Below are 17,292 nucleotides of genomic sequence, written 5' to 3' on the forward strand. Positions count from 1 at the left end.
ACTTCCACTGTTCAACCAGTTCTTTTTAACGGAATGTCGAGTGGCTGCAAAAATTAGAATTGGTACGTCATCGTTAAATTTTTTCTCATTTCTCATTGTTACGGAAATAAACGAGGAAATATGCTCGGGGAAACATCCAATATGACCCATGTAATAGATTTGACTTTTTCTCTTTTGGATAAATATATTTTACATCAGAGTAATAAAAAAGTTTCTGATTCAAACTTTTAAGAACGGCCCTATTTCATCGAACTCACTATATCGAAGATATAAAATCGAATTAATTTAATTCATTTCATTTAAGTGCCTGAAACCATTTAATATAGTTTTCTTTGTCTCTTCTGAATAAATTATTTTACATTAAAGATAAAGTAAAAAGTTTTTAATACAAACTTTTAAGAACGGGTTCTCTTTTGTATCGAACTCACTAACACCCCCGTTAGGAAAACGTATGTTTGTCACTACGTAAGCTGCTTTAACGCTTCAAACGAATCCATTACATGGCGTCAGGGGCGTCAAACTCGTGGGTTTTCAAGGGTCGCATTGCATTTTGGGAATTGTGCAAAGGGCCGCAAACAGTTTTTGATATATTTTGATAATATATACTTAAAGCATATTTTTAGATAGGTGTAGTTTGTGACATATATTGTGATGCAATTAAATAGCCGAATATAGTTTTGTTATTTTTTGAAATTTCAAATGACATTTACATATTAATTTCTTGGTATTTCACTATTATTGCAATATACTGTATTTATTACAAAAAATTTTTTACAGCTATCCAAAATATTTTTGAACATAGATTTGATAAGGAAAGAATAATACATCAACTAAAAATGACCTAATTTAAATATATACCCCTAAAATTTACCAAAATACTACCGAATAAACTCAATGTTTTTTTTTTATTACGTATGTCCTGGCGTTTGGCATCTCTTTTGTGCCACCAGCTTACTAATATGGGGCTGAATTGATTTTACAGTACCAACTCTAATTAACGAGTTCACATGATCGTCGATCATACTGGATCGTTGAGAATGTTTGATTAATTTCAGTAATGCAAAAATATTATATTCATCATTTCATGTATAAATCAGTAAATAAAAGTAATGACTGAGTTTTCGGACCATACATTTCCCGCCACATTTTCTACCATTGGCACCACGTGACATATGACCGCTTGGGTTATGATTTATATATATTGATTTTTAGTAACTATGTAGTTGTATAACTATTATCATCTACAAATACATAAAAATATTCTATTTGAAGTTGATCTTTAAATTTGTCATATTGACTGCTGAGCTTATTCTGATAATGTCTACGTATATTGTATTCATTGTGCTGATAGAAATGTGCCAAATTAAACAATGTGCTTTAGAATTTTGAGAAATACAGAAATATTGCAACCTCCCTTTTTCTTCAAAAATGCCACCTTCTTCGTGTACTTTGCGTTTCATTTAATTGCTGAAGAGTTTTTTTTTCAATTATTTTTTTGCTAGCTTTGGTCATATTGAGAACAAAAAAAATTATTTTTTGAAACTACTTTCTGTAAATTGTCCTTTTTTGTGTGAATAATCAATTTCACTTTGTAAGGTATGAAAAATGTATTACATTTAGATGGAAAAAAACTATTACAATTATTGTTAAGCGTTCAAGGGCCACATTGGAAGTTCGCTGGGGCCGCATGCGGCCCGCGGGCCGCATGTTTGACACCCCTGGCGTAAGTTACCCTATCGCCACTTTTTCGTAGGGATCAATCTGAATTCTATAATATTTTACGTACCATTTTCTCTATATTGTCTACTTAGAACATGAGTAACCCAACGAAGAAAAAAATGCCAACAGCAGCGAGCCCATCAATGAATTTGCTACAGCCAGTGGTGGGATTCAAATTTTTTGGTCAGCCGGTTCCATCATAAAAGTCATATTTTTCATCCCGTTCTGTTACCAAAGTCATATTTTTTTTTCAGCAAATAAACTAATAAACTGATTAATGCTAACCGGTTTGCTGATTTCTTAAATTTCCGTGAGGCGGTTTCATAGAACCGGTGCGAACCGGCTGAATCCCTACCTACTGCCTACAGCGATATCTCACTATATTGGAAGAAATGTCAGTGTGACGATAATAGGAATTACGATTGCCTCATTATCGCCACTTATGTCAACCATTTCAAAAAGCAACTATACGGCTATTGATTGCGTTGTAGTTTAACTTTAATAAATGAAGAAGGAATCTCGTCTAACCCACTACCGTACTATCGAGTCTTGTCTGTCTCGTCACTTTTGATCTACTTGTTTGGGTGACTCAGAAGGCAAGAGGACAAAAGTAAATTAAATGACAAAATATGGAAAATTAATAACATCAACAATAATCAACGAAAAAACGTGAAATATAAAGCTATTACGTATTAAAAATTTCTCTGAACAAGGCTATGAATGATAAATTGGGCTACAGCTAAAAGACCCAAGCCTAACCTGGTACACATACTACATTCCGGTGTCCACCATCCTGGTTCACGTACTTCGGGAGTACCCAATATTTAATGGCAGGCATTCGGGACAAGTCCAATTAGGGCATCTCAGCTTGCTGCACTCAACCCATTTCAGCTGATTACGGCGAAGGTCTGTATTCCTTGTAATTGTAATTCTTTCCGCAAATATCATATTAATCGTCGCCAGGCCGGTTTTCTGTGCTTGGAAGTCTTAGACAACGCAAATCAGATTATTTGTTTCCTTCATTTCAATACCGCGCCTCTGCTCATTTAAATCTTCCTTCATTTCATTCTCTGTCATGATTGAAGTGTTTAATTAATTTAACGCACAAAGGAAGTTTGCGCTTTCTGGGTAAAAAATTGGTCCACTGGTGTGAAGACGTCGGCCAACTCTCCGGGAATTATTCCATGCCTAATTAACGGCTTTTTTGCATAGGAAGTGGGAACTAATAATTTTTTTTATGTTGAAGGCTCCTGAATATCAACAGTTTGAACAGCGATTTCAGAAGTGAGCTTTATCGGTTGAGACAGATCGACGTACCCATGCCCTCTAACCCACGGAAAAAGTTGTTTTTTTTATCCACGGCGTTCAAACTGAAGAGACGAATACCCGCTTTTGATATTGCTGACGGTCATACCATTTTCTAGCGGATATTTAAAAATGCAAGCAACATCCTTTCTGCACCCCAAAAATTTCCTCTCAAAGATTGTCCTATTGATATTAAATTGTCCGATTCATTTTTTAAACTTTTAAATACACAAACATCAAGAGTTTGTGGGAGAGGGCTTCTGTCAGCAGGGCAATACTTCAAAAAAAATTTTGAACTATTTGATCATCAAAATATTGGGTACTCCCGAAGTATGCGCACCAAGATGTCGCACAACCTCAAGCCTAACCTGGTACACAACCTGAGTTCAGGTTGTGCGCTATCTTGGTGCGCATACTTCAGGAGGTCCAAATATTGTTTATGTGAGTCATTCTCCGGCTTGGCATATGAATCGCCATTCGGTCCGTTGTTTGCGTAGTTTCCACCAGGGCCAGCTTAGGAAAAAATAACAAGTGGTGGCACGCATTCGCACAGCCGGCAAAATTAATGCAACTGCTAACTGTTAGGTGGTCCCGAGGAGCAATTTTACAACTATACACATGTTTTGTGCCACAAGGAACCAAAACCTTCTTCTGTTTTTTTTTTATTTGAATCTATCATTGTTTCGTCGCTATTAAATATCTATATAATTTGTTCATAATTGTTCCCAGATCCTGGAAGTAATGACGTGAGTCCTCCACAATGGTTATGCTAATCCGAGCTCGGTCTGATAAATCGGGGTTTCTCTGTTTCAGGTCGCAGATATTTCTGTTGCGCTTCTGAAATCCCTTCCACCAGTCACACCGGTCCCTTATTGCTAAATTTATTTATTTTTTTGTTAGATTTATCGACTAGCCACGCCTGTTGTTTCACTTGTTGTATACTTAATGGCAATGTAACCGCACCAATCCCCACCCTTCCGTGGCACATTAAATTTCTCTGTTGCCGTTTTAATTTTCATTCCTTCGTTGACCGCGCGATATGCATCGATCATCGTCGCACTATTTTCGTGGTAGTCCTTTTTGGCGTGCCATAATGATTTTACGGCGTGGTGGTGTGGCTCATCGTGCTAAGTGTAGCGGCCATGATTCTGAACAGTGACCGCTCTTATTGTAATTAAACTGGCAACGGTAACTTTAGGCATTGAACCTTGACCACTTTGGCGTTGGCGCGATCTCTTTCGGCGTGAGCCGCTTGTAGGTAGGACGTGTAAATTTGTATCCTAACTAATCAAAGGGGGGTTTAGTATTATTAATTAGGCTTAGTTTCAATTTACATCTAATAATTCTGTTTTCCTTGTTTCGTATAGTTATATTTGTCCCTCCTGTGTAATAGCACTGTATTTTACCGGATTTCTGTTTGACAACTAGCCTATTTCACCATTATTTGACTATCATTTAACCAACTTTTATTTAAATTATTCAACAATAAACATCTTTGAACGATCATTTCAAACTTTGAAAAAAAAACATAAGACATAACCGCGTTATCAAGGATAAAGTGCCTGTGCAATCTATCTATTCTTAAACTCAGCCCTCCTTCAAATTCCAACTAGTGTGGCGTACCAAAATTGATATCACCACTCAGGTTCTTTCTGCCAGCTTATCGGACACTGAAGTTGCAATAGATATCGTTCGCAAAACAATCTTCTTGCGGTTCCAATTACAGCAGAGTAACTAAGTTAACTAACTAGATTAATTATACACCTGTAAGAACTTAATACAACCAAATACTCCAATAAGAAATACCTTAAACAAATAAAAACACAGTACAAATACCGTAGGATACATACGCAACACAAGATACGGAATTGGTCTATGACGTCACAGTCATGAACTATTTACTTATAATGGGATACTAAAAACCGGGTAAAACATACCTAGATATACATAAGAAAAACTAGTATGACACTAAAGATACAACACAAATCCTATCTTATCGACAAACACGTAATATACATGGAAATACGCATAGAAATCACACAGGAAATAAACTGCGAAAATAGACTAGTTACGGAAGTGTTAAATACAAGCTAACTAGTGAACAGAGCTATGCCAAACTGGAGAAATAGTAAACCTGTACTACTAATATCATTTTACAACAATAATTACACAAATTAACGGCAATAAAACACTATAACAATAACCTAATACCCAGAGAAATATCTACACTGCCGGCAGTCTGACCAATGACATTAAACAACATGATAGGCAACTCTGACGTCACTCCATAAGACTACAGGCAAAACATTGTATTTCATGATACGCTCCAATGCACATATTTCTCGTCGCCTTTCGCGTCCGTTTTCCGCTCGCTCTTGCTACTCGGCGTCTTTTTTACGTATAGTACCTGCCTTTTTGCGCCTGTAACGAAACAAAATAATCTCTATATCTAAGAAGTTTTGCTTACTTGGAAAGCTGGAATAACAGGCAAGCTGTAAAGAGCAATTCTGGACATCATAGACGTTTTTTTTTATCAGAGAAGATTACAAACGCGATAGCGGAAAGATTAGTGTGGAACATTTTGCAGATAATGACAAAGTTCAAAGTTAGTAATTTTAATGTTTGCGCTTAATCATTGAAATTTCATACAAAACTGTGCTGCGATACAATTCCATAACACAAAGTTTGCACCTATCGAACTTGCTTTTGTAGGTGAATTTATTAGACATATTACATATTCAGTTAATCGTAGGTAACATTGCTGGTACATAATGCATCGTAGATAGGTTTGTTTAAATTTAGGAATTTAGCTCATAGCCCTCTAATTAATATTATCTTCTATGCAGGAGGTTGCAGGGCTGAATTCAACTTGCAGCCTTACCGATCACCTGACGATGCTCATTTAGTTTGGCTCGAGCAAGTCTTCTTGAAATGCTTGTGTGGATGGAAACTACCTATATTTTTTGCCTTCCTCCGATTTTAGACAAATTTATTCTGAGGGATTTCGCATATAATTCTCACTGATTGTTGGCTGTTTATAATTCCTATTGATTGTGAATTCTGATTATAACAATGAGTTGAAAATTTTTTTACCTAATTTACTGGCACCTTTTTCTTGTCAATACTCCAAGCTGAGGTAATAAACATGACAATACATTTATGTCATCTGGAAGCAAAATATGCACACTAATTAATAGTTTGGCACATTGAGATAATATATCATGACAGAAAATACAAGTTAAAGATATGTATGACCATCACATGGTAATTAAAATTAAAAAAAATTAATAGGGGCTGTGGAGTATGGAAAGTTCAAGACAAAGAAAAGAACAAATGTTCATAGCTCATGAACTCTCAATTTTGCCTCCATTGCTTTGTGAAGGCCAGTATATTTCGAGTGGCTGAATTGGTTTACCTTTATGATAGCACGATTTTGTATTTAATATAGCGAGATTATTTCAATTTAATTGAAGTGATATAATTTCCCAAAGCAATGCTTGAATCGTCTAGAATAGATCAGTGGTGTCAAACTCATGGGTTTTCGAGAGCCGCATTGCATTTTGAAAATTGTAAAAAGAGCCGCAAACAGTTTTTGATAATGTATACTTAAAAGATATTTTTAAGATAGTTTTAGTTTGTGACATATATTGTGATGCAACTAAACAGTTGGATTAAGTTTTATTATTTTCTTCAATTTCAAATGCAATTACATATTAATATTTGCATTCCACTATTATTGCAACATTTGCAAGTTACAGTATTTATTATAAAAAATCATAAAATTCTATGTACAACCATCAAAATCATTTTTGAACAAGCTTTGAATAAGGAAAGAATAATACATACACTAAAAATAACTTAATCTAAATATATGAACCTAAAATTAACAAAAATACTACAGTATAAACTCAATGTTTTAATAATTACATTTGTCCTGGCGTTTGGCATCTTTTTTGTGTCACCAGCATACTAAGGCCAGTCTGAAATGATTTTATAGTACCAACTCTAACTAACGAGGCCACATGATCATGGGTTTATCTGGATCTTTACGAATGTTTAATTAATTCCAGTAATGCAAAAAAGTTACTTTTATCATTTCATGTATAGATCAGTAAAAAAACAAATGACAGATTTTTTCGACAAGACATTTTGCACTACATTGCGTGGCATGGGATTGCTTGAATTATTATTGATATTGATTTTTAGTAACTAAGTCGTTGTATAATTATATTAATATACAAACACATGGAAATTTTCTGTTCGAAGTTGGTCTTCGAATTTGTCATATTGACTGCTGAGCTTATTGTGTTTTTTGATTGTATTGATGGAAATATGACAAATTAAACAATGTGCTTCAGAATTTTGTGAAGAGCAGAAATGTTACAACTCCCATTTTCTTCGAAAATGCCACCTTCTTCATGTACTTTGCGTTTAATTTAATTACTCAAGTGTTTTATTCAAGTATTCTTTTGCTAGCTTGATGTGTATTCTTAATTGGGTCAAAATGTGGACAAAAAAAATCAATATTCCAAAACTACTTTCAGTAAATTGTTTTCTGTGTGAATAATCAATTTCACTTTAGAAGGTTTGAAAAATCTATTACATTTAGATAAAAATAAAAAAACTTCCAAAATACTATTACAATTATTGTTAAACGTTCGAGGGCCGCACTGGAAGTTCTCTGGGGCCGCGAGTTTGAGATCCCTGGTCTAGATTGAAGTTGTTCAAAAAATATATGATAGTATTTTATCATGAATGATGATTATACCCCTTCCGGAATTTCTTCTATAGTACTACCAAAAGTTGATGAACCAAATATAACACAGGTGCAGTGAGGTACCCGTAATCCTCATTTCCAAAGCTGTTTTAAGTATGTCTGGCGTGTTTTGTGCCTTTTTACAAATAAGACCGCTTATGCAATCTTACGCTTTGGAATTTTTAGTTATTTTCCTCAAGCCCTGCAGGATGTGGGGGCCATACACAACTCTACCGGAGGGTCAAATGTCTTTGCATGCCTCCATAGGTTGTTTTTCTATTGCAATTTTCTATTTTCAAATGCATTATATTTCTTGGAATCACACTGTCACTGATATGTCGCCAGACTTCTGATATCTCCCCGTCTGCTATAGTTGTCCTGTAAATAAATAATAAGAAATTGAGGATAGACGAATAGTTGAAAGTTTTGCTTTATGTCGGCTTAATTTCTTGATTGATATACTTACTATTTCTGCTATTGCCTCTTGTGCTGCAAGAGTCTCACAATGCTTAGACAGGTTTGTCCACAACTTTCACATCTGAAGAAAGAGAGGAGATTTATTAATTTTCGTTAAGAATAAATAAAGCAGTCTATATGATTCAGAATGGAAAAGCTAATAAATCCAATATCTTATGTTTTATTTAAAAAATATTTTACTGAATTTGGTATATAAACCAACTAATAAAAGGGTTTAGTCAGAAAATTACAAGCATTCGTGGCTCCAAATACTTGAGAAATCAGACTATACAATATAGACCGGTATGAGTGAAATGTTAGGTGAACTTGTTAACACTTTGATTCAATACGCAAATAAAAGTGAATGCGTAATAGTATGTTACAATGAGCAGCAATCAACAATGAGTATATATCCTCACTGATTAAAAAAATCTAACTGGAGGTGCATGAACTATTTGAAACCATAAGGGGTAAGTAAATATGTAATTTCGGCAAATGGGCAACTACGTACCGTACTGAATTAACAACTTCGTAGTATTTGACAAAGGCTGGCTTTCCCACATGTACTTAACAGTGCGATGCCCGGGTGTGATATACAACAATAGTATTCACCTTACCTTTTACCGATTTATTTTTACCCCAACTTTCAAAAATATCATTAAAATCGACAACAACTGTCAAAGCAGGCACGAACACCATTCGTGCTACGCCTTGAAAGCAGCACACATCCGCTCGTTTTCGTCTCGTCAAGTATGTGCATTGGAGCGTGCTATCGAATACGATCTTCGGACAAAAATGCCGGAGTTGCGCATCATGTTGTTTAATGTCATTGGTCTGACCAATGACATTAAACAACATGATGCGCAACTCCGGCATTTTTGTCCGAAGATCGTATTCGATAGCACGCTCCAATGCACATACTTGACGAGACGAAAACGAGCGGATGTGTGCTGCTTTCAAGGCGTAGCACGAATGGTGGTCGTGCCTGCTTTGACAGTTGTTGTCGATTTTAATGATATTTTGGAAAGTTAAGGTAAAAAAAAATCGGAAAAAGGTAAGGTAAATACTATTGTTGTATATCACACCCGGGCGTCGCATTGTTAAGTACATGTGGGAAAGCCAGCCTTTGTCAAATACTACGAAGTTATTAATTCAGTTCTTTGCCCTTTTGCCGAAATTACATATTTACTTACCCCTTATGGTTTCAAATAGTTCATGCACCTCCAGTTAGATTTTTTTTATTCAGTGTGGATATATACTCACTGTTGATTGCTGCTCATTGTAACATACTATTGCGTATTCACTTTATTTGCGTATTGAATCAAAGTGTTAACAAGTTCACCTAACATTTCACTCATACCGGTCTATATTGTATAGTCTGATCTCTCAAGTATTTGGAGCCACGAATGCTTGTAATTTTCTGACTAAACCCTTTTATTAGTTGGTTTATATACCAAATTCAGTAAAATATTTTTTACATAAAACATAAGATATTGGATTTATTAGCTTTTCCATTCTAAATCATATAGACTGCTTTATTTATTCTTAACGAAAATTAATAAATCTCCTCTCTTTCTTCAGATGTGAAAGTTGTGGACAAACCTGTCTAAGCATTGTGAGACTCCTGCAGCACAAGAGGCAATAGTAGAAATAGTAAGTATATCAATCAAGAAATTAAGCCGACATAAAGCAAAACTTTCAACTATTCGTCTAATCTCAATTTCCTATTATTTATTCACAGGACAACTATAGCAGAAGGGGAGATATCAGAAGTCTGGCGACATATCAGTGACAGTGTGATTCCAATAAATATTATTAGAGTACTACATAAATGTTTGCAATAGAAAAACAACCTATGGAGGCATGCAAAGACATTTGACCCTCCGGTAGAGTTGTGTATGGCCCCACATCCTGCAGGGCTTGAGGAAAATAGCTAAAAATTCCAAAGCGTAAGATTGCATAAGCGGTCTTTTTTGTAAAAAGCCACAAAACACGCCAGACATACCTAAAAACAGCTTTTAAAAATGAGAATTACGGGTAACTCACTGCACCTGTGTTATATTTGGTTCATCAACTTCCCTCGAACGATTAACAATAATTGTAATAGTATTTTGGAAGTTTTTTTTTATCTAAATGTAATAGATTTTTCAAACCTTTTAAAGTGAAATTGATTATTCACACAGAAAACAATTTACTGAAAGTAGTTTTGGAATATCAATTTTTTTTTGTCCACTTTTTGACCCAATTAAGAATACACATCAAGCTAGCAAAAGAATACTTGAATAAAACACTTGAGTGATTAAATTAAACGCAAAGTACATGAAGAAGGTGGCATTTTCGAAGAAAATGGGAGTTGCAATATTTCTGCTTTTCACAAAATTCTGAAGCACATTGTTTAATTTGTAATATTTCCCTCAATACAATGAAAAAACACAATAAGCTCAGCAGTCAATATGACAAATTCGAAGACCAACTTCGAACAGAAAATTTCCATGTGTTTGTATATTAATATAATTATACAACGACTTAGTTACTAAAAATCAATATCAATAATAATTCAAGCAATCCTATGCCACGCAATGTGGTGCGAAATGTCTTGTCGAAAAAATCTGTCATTTGTTTTTTCACTGATCTAGACATGAAATGATAAAAGTAACTTTTTTGCATTACTGGAATTATTTAAACATTCGCAAAGATCCAGATTACCCCATGATCATGTGGCCTCATTAGTTAGAGTTGGTACTATAAACTCATTTCAGCCTGGCCCTAGTATGCTGGTGACACAAAAAAGAAGCCAAACGTCAGGACAAATGTAATTATTAAAACATTGAGTTTATACTGTAGTATTTTTGTTAATTTTAGGGTCATATATTTAGATTAAGTTATTTTTAGTGTATGTATTATTCTTTCCTTATCTAAAGCTTGTTCAAAAATGATTTTGATGGTTGTACATAGAATTTTATGATTTTTTATAACAAATACAGTAGGCTAACTTGCAAATGTTGCAATAATAGTGGAATGCAAATATTAATATGTAATTGTAGTTGAAATTGAAAAAATAATAAAACTTAATCCAACTGTTTAGTTGCATCACAATATATGTCATGTCGCAAACTAAAACTATCTTGAAAATATCTTTTAAGTATACATTATCAAAAACTGTTTGCGGCCCTTTTTACAATTTCCAAAATGCAATGCGGCTCTCGAAAACTCATGAGTTTGACACCACTGATCTATTCTAGACGATTCAAGCATTGCTTTGGGAAATAATATCACTTCAATTAAATTTAAAAAATATCGCTATATTAAATACAAAATCGTTGCTATCATAAAGGTAAACCAGTTCAGCCACTCGAAATATATTGGCCTTCACAAAGCAATGGAGGCAAAATTGAGAGTTCATGAGCTATAAACATTTGTTCTTTTCTTTGTCTTGAACTTTTCATACTCCACAGCCCCTATTAATTTTTTTTAATTTAATTACCATGTGATGGTCATACATATCTTTAACTTGTATTTTCTGTCATGATGTATTAACTCAATGTGCCAAACTAATAATTAGTGTGCATATTTTGCCTTCAGATGACATAAATGTATTGTCTTGTTTATTACCTCAGCTTGGAGTATTGACAAGAAAAAGGTGCCAGTAAATTAGGTAAAAATTTTTTAACTCCTTGTTATAATCAGAATTCACAATCAATAGGAATTATAAACAGCCAACAATCAATGAGAATTATATGCAAAATCCCTCAGAATAAATTTGTCTAAAATCGGAGGAAGGCAAAAAATATAGGTAGTTTCCATCCACACAAGCATTTCAAGAAGACTTGCTCGAGCCAAACTAAATGAGCATCGTCAGGTGATCGGTCGCTGCAAGTTGAATTCAGCCCTGCAACCTCCTGCATATAAGATAATATTAATTAGTGGGCTATGAGCTAAATTCCTAAATTTAAACAAACCTATCTACGATGCATTATGTACCAGCAATGTTACCTACGATTAACTGAATATGTAATATGTCTAATAAATTCACCTACAAAAGCAAGTTCGATAGGTGCAAACTTTGTGTTATGGAATTGTATCACAGCACAGTTTTGTAGGACACCCTCTTTAAATGAAATTTCAATGATTAAGCGCAAACATTAAAATTACTAACTTTGAACTTTGTCATTATATGCAAAATGTTCCACACAAATCTTCCCGCTATCGCGTTTGTACTCTTCTCTGATAAAAAAAAAACGTCTATGAATGCCAAGAATTGCTCTTTACAGCTTGCCTGCCATTCCAGCTTTCAAAGTGAGCAAAACTTCTTAGATATAGAGATTATTTTGTTTTGTTACAGGCGCAAAAAGGCAGGTACTACACGTAAAAAAGACGCCGAGTAGCAAAAGCAAGCGGAAAACGGACGCGAAAGGCGACGAGAAATATGTGCATTGGAGCGTATCATGAAATACAATCTTTCGCCTGTAGTCTTATGGAGTGACGTCAGAGTTGCCTATCATGTTGTTTAATGTCATTGGTCTGACAAACCAGCTGAAAGAGAAAGTTACACAGCTGTTCACTAGTGACTCAAGTGGTAAGAATAAATATGGGCATACAGAATAAAACAGAGTTATAGACGTGGTCGTCTCACTAGTTTAGCCTAACCGGCTACGGCCAACCAACAAATTTCCTGTAACAAACAATGGACACCAGCTTTGCAACATTTGATACCTATAAAAATTCCAAACCTTCCCATATCTTCATCTGCTTGATTACACTACGGACAATATAGGCCGCGAGCCGAAGCCCTGAAAAACGCCCAGAAAGTGAGTTTCGTAGCGCACATCAGGTAACTACCTGAAAATGATTTTAAAATGTTCCTTAAAAATTTAGTAACAAATATTGCCTTGTTCCCACTTCCAAAAGTTGCACGTTTTACGGAAAAGACGTTTTTACTACAAGAAATATGTGCTACGATCTGTCCTATATCCTCTACATTTCCGGCAATGAACAATGACTTCTGCATGACGTAACAATTGAATCGAATCAGCGGTTAGCGAGCGGATGAATATTAGTTATTACTGCTCGACCTTGCGTTCAGTTGGGTAGCCTTTCCATAGCCCTGTTTAGTTATTATTGGACACGAAATGGACATACCGATCGTTTCAATATTATGTTTTTCTTGTTCTTTGACACGTTTTTAAAAAGTCGCTTTTCTCTTCGAATACTGGACCAATTGCTTTGAAATTTTCAGTGGTCGAAGATTAATTTTTTCGCTAGAAGGCTATTACTTTTATTTATTTCAAAATTTCGCGTGAATTCTATGAAATTTGATATTTCGTCTAAAATTTTGCTGTATTATTTTTTATCCATGGGAACACGGATTTTAGTCAGTGTCATGACTGGCTGTACGTTTTGATTCTGCAAAATTCTTGCTACTGGAAATTCAGAACTTTTTTGAGGGTACCGGTAGCGTCAAAGGTACCGGTAAAGACTGATTCGCTCTGGTCTGACGTGTCCATATATTTGTGCGTAGCTCTCTTGTTAGTTAAGTTATGCTAAGACGTTGTTGAAAAATGTATAAGTAAGTTATTAAACACTTGTAGATTCTTACCACGGATATGGGCCGTGAAACGAAGCCTTGAAAACGCCCAGAAAATGAGTTTCGTAGCGCACACCTGGTAACTAAATAAATTCTTCAGTCTTGTGTGAAAATGAACATACTAAACGCATTACAGCTTGTTCCACAATCGTGATGCGAAATTGAATATAAGAGGTTCCCGGAAATTCAATAACCATAAGTTTCCAACACATACATAAGAACTATGCAATTCGAGAGCCCTACAGCACACTAACACAAATGTATTCCTGTAAGGCGCGGCGGTGTGGCTCAACGGGCTAAGCGTTAGGAATACGCTCGCCACCGCACCTCTAATTACTCTGCGTGGGTTCGCAGGTTCGAATCCCATGCAGGGATGGTTATGTGCGAGAGGATTGCTGGACTCCTCCCGTCGTTGGGTGGTTCACGTAACCGCTGGTCGGTTACGGCTTCCTCCACCACCAAGTCCATGATCCGAAAACAAACAATACAGTAAAAACTAATCTCATACCCGACTTGGAATGGTAACCGGACGAGAGGCCGTGGTTCGCCATATGGATAAGCTGTCTTATCGGCTTTCCTCTCCCCCGGGATAAATATGTAAATCCTATCCTAATGTTTTGCCTGACCAAAATCAGACTTCCTCAGTCAATCATAATTTATTAGGTAGATTACGAAAAATATGGCATACATGTAACCAACAACAAAAAATACTTTAATTGTGTGACAGGAGTCGCGAGTGACCTCGAAAGCAGCGACACCAACAACGCTGATTCACATTAGCGAATAAATTTTATGTAATAACCACAAGCAGTTTACAACAAGAACAGCATAAAAAGCTACATTCATTTTATAGAAGCTATCAAACGTATTTATTTTTAAGCAATGAAGTCACAAATTAACATCGTGAGCCTGAAAACACATATAAATAAGATATTTCCCACTTAGAAATTTACCGGAAAAGTCAAGAAAATTAAATGAATGTACAATATGTACATAACATAGTGAACAGAAAAATTACGATTAGTCTTTTTTTAGTTTATGTGATTATGTATTTAAACAAAGGCAATATTATTTCTAGAAACAGGACTACGACACTAACAAATGTCCAACAAAACAAATAAATGATACTTATTAAATCAACTGCAATATCTAATTCACTGTTTTCGAAATCCACTATCTCGAAAATCGACTTTTCCTCTATAAGTGTACTGTGATTTTTGCAGTCAATACAAAAACAATACAAATATCTGTGCAATTTTAGTTGATTTTGGCACACTTGCATAAATTATTTTGACTATTTTTCTTACACCTGCAGTTTGCCAACTCAAGAACTGATTTGAGGGCCACATGCTTCTTCAGTGAATCATTGTTGGGTGGAAAGTATAATCCTTATGTTTGCCAGTGTTAAATAGACGTGCCCTGGTATCATTTACATTCTTCATATCCTCTTCATACAGTGAACAAACAATTTCCTCAGCTTTATTTATTAATGCCTCGTTAACCTTAAAAGATCTTCATAGTTGAGAAAAAATGAATTGAAAACCTCAATGAAGTCTCCAACATGAGTTTGATGGGCAGTTCCAATTGCAGAAAAGTGCTAAAGTATTTTAATATGAATAGCCCACCTAAGCTGTTTGCAACTATTATAATTCTCATATACCTTTACGCTTCAAGACTTCTTGTTCAATCCATTTTATAGCACTGATAGCAGCAGGGATTAGAGCCTGCGTTAGATCGGATTGGTGGAACATTGCCATTTTTTTTTTTTGTAGTACAGTATCTAAATAAGGAAGAAAATCATATTTGGAACAGCATGAGTGTAAAAATACCACTAAATACTAACTAATACCTTGAATACATAATGCATTTTATCTGATGTACTCAATGAGCGTATATATGCTCATAGCATGTACTACAGTCCAGCAGTGTTTACATACCATTACTAGACTATATCTACACTAAATGTTGATATATCACAGTCTGAAATGCCCTATGACAGTATGAGTATGGACTATAGACTATATTTTAAAACATCAACTGTCTGTCTACAACTTGATTTCTCACCCCTCAATCGTTTCCAATGCTACTTTCTTTCCACTCCGGCAGTACCTATCATTGCTTCCCAGGTTCTTGTCGACTCTATGAATTTAGATTCAGACCAACCGACATTAGTAAAATTGATTATTTTCTTCTCTTTCACACAACCGTGCATTACAAAAACAGCCATTAATTTTTGTCTGCTGAATAGCCAAGAAGAGTCATTAAATTAATCATAAACATTTCATGCAAGCCAGAAAATATCGTTGTTTGTGACATATTATTCTAGGTCTAGCCTTCCTTGGAGTTACCGCACCGTACCTATTTTTAACGTCTTATGAGCTAATGCTCAACTAAAATTGCTATTTATGGTAAGGATATACAAGTGTTTAATATCTTACTTATACTTTCCAACACCTCCTTAGAATAACTGAACTAATAATAATAACTAAAAAAAAACGATGGAAAGGCTACTCAACGCGAAAGCGAGCAGTAGTAGTACATCTGATATTCATCCGACCACTGGGGATCCACCTACAGCTGACTAATTTGATTGTTACGTCATGCAGAAGTCTGCGTTCATTGGCCCATGATACCGGAAAAGCAGAGAAATAGGACAGATGGTAACACATATTTATTGTAGTAAAAGCGTCTTTTCTGTAAAACGTGCAACTTTTGGAAGTGAGAACAAGGCAATATTTGTTACTAAATTTCTAAGGAACATTCTAAAATCATTTTCAGGTAGTTACCTTATGTGCGCTACGAAACTGAAAGATAAATGGCCTCGGCTCGCGGGCTAATAACAAGATTTTGCCCGGTCGACAACACGAAAATCAGAGCGCGCGATGAAAATCTTAACAAGAGAGAAATGCTCAAATATATGGACACGCAGAACAATTCCCCCAAAATCATATGTGGTGACTTACCAGTACCTGTATCGGGGAACGGGGTACCGTGACTGTCATGGATATTTTAGGTCATAGTCAAGTTTATTTTTTCCATCCAGTACAAAAAGTTAACATGCAAAATTAAGACGAATAAATAATATTGAATACACATTTCACTAGGGAAGGGAAGCCGCGGGGAACCAAAGCTGGTTATCAAGCAGCGACACCCAATCATGTGACAATGATCCATTCTTCTTGATTATATTGAAACATCAATTAAAATATCTCGTGATATGAGTCAACTATGTACCGTATTACCGGATCAGGTACCGAACCACAGTCGAACATTTCACATAAAAACGTTACTAAATAACATTCGTCAACTTAACACCACCTGAATCGGGTTACAAATTTTGGTACAGTGACTGTCATAGTCATGTCAGCCGTTTAGGGCTGATGGACAATTCGACTACACGGACAACTCACCAGGTCTATCTGTAGTCGGGTTGTCCGTGTGTAGTGGAGTTGTCTGCCTCCCAATTTCGTAT

At 35.4% G+C, this 17,292-nt stretch overlaps 1 long non-coding RNA gene across 1 annotated transcript; it reads right to left on the reverse strand.

Annotated features, from left to right (window-relative positions):
- Positions 1–11,883: 11,883 nt before the first annotated feature.
- Positions 11,884–12,859, reverse strand: LOC144425904 (uncharacterized). The gene is made up of 2 exons (XR_013477717.1): positions 12,393–12,859; positions 11,884–12,135 (listed from the first exon to the last, which is right to left on the reverse strand). It is a non-coding gene; the product is annotated as an uncharacterized LOC144425904 (long non-coding RNA).
- Positions 12,860–17,292: the final 4,433 nt, after the last annotated feature.

Source organism: Styela clava, chromosome 8, assembly GCF_964204865.1.
Source record: "Styela clava chromosome 8, kaStyClav1.hap1.2, whole genome shotgun sequence".
NCBI classification, from domain to species: Eukaryota; Metazoa; Chordata; class Ascidiacea; order Stolidobranchia; family Styelidae; genus Styela; species Styela clava.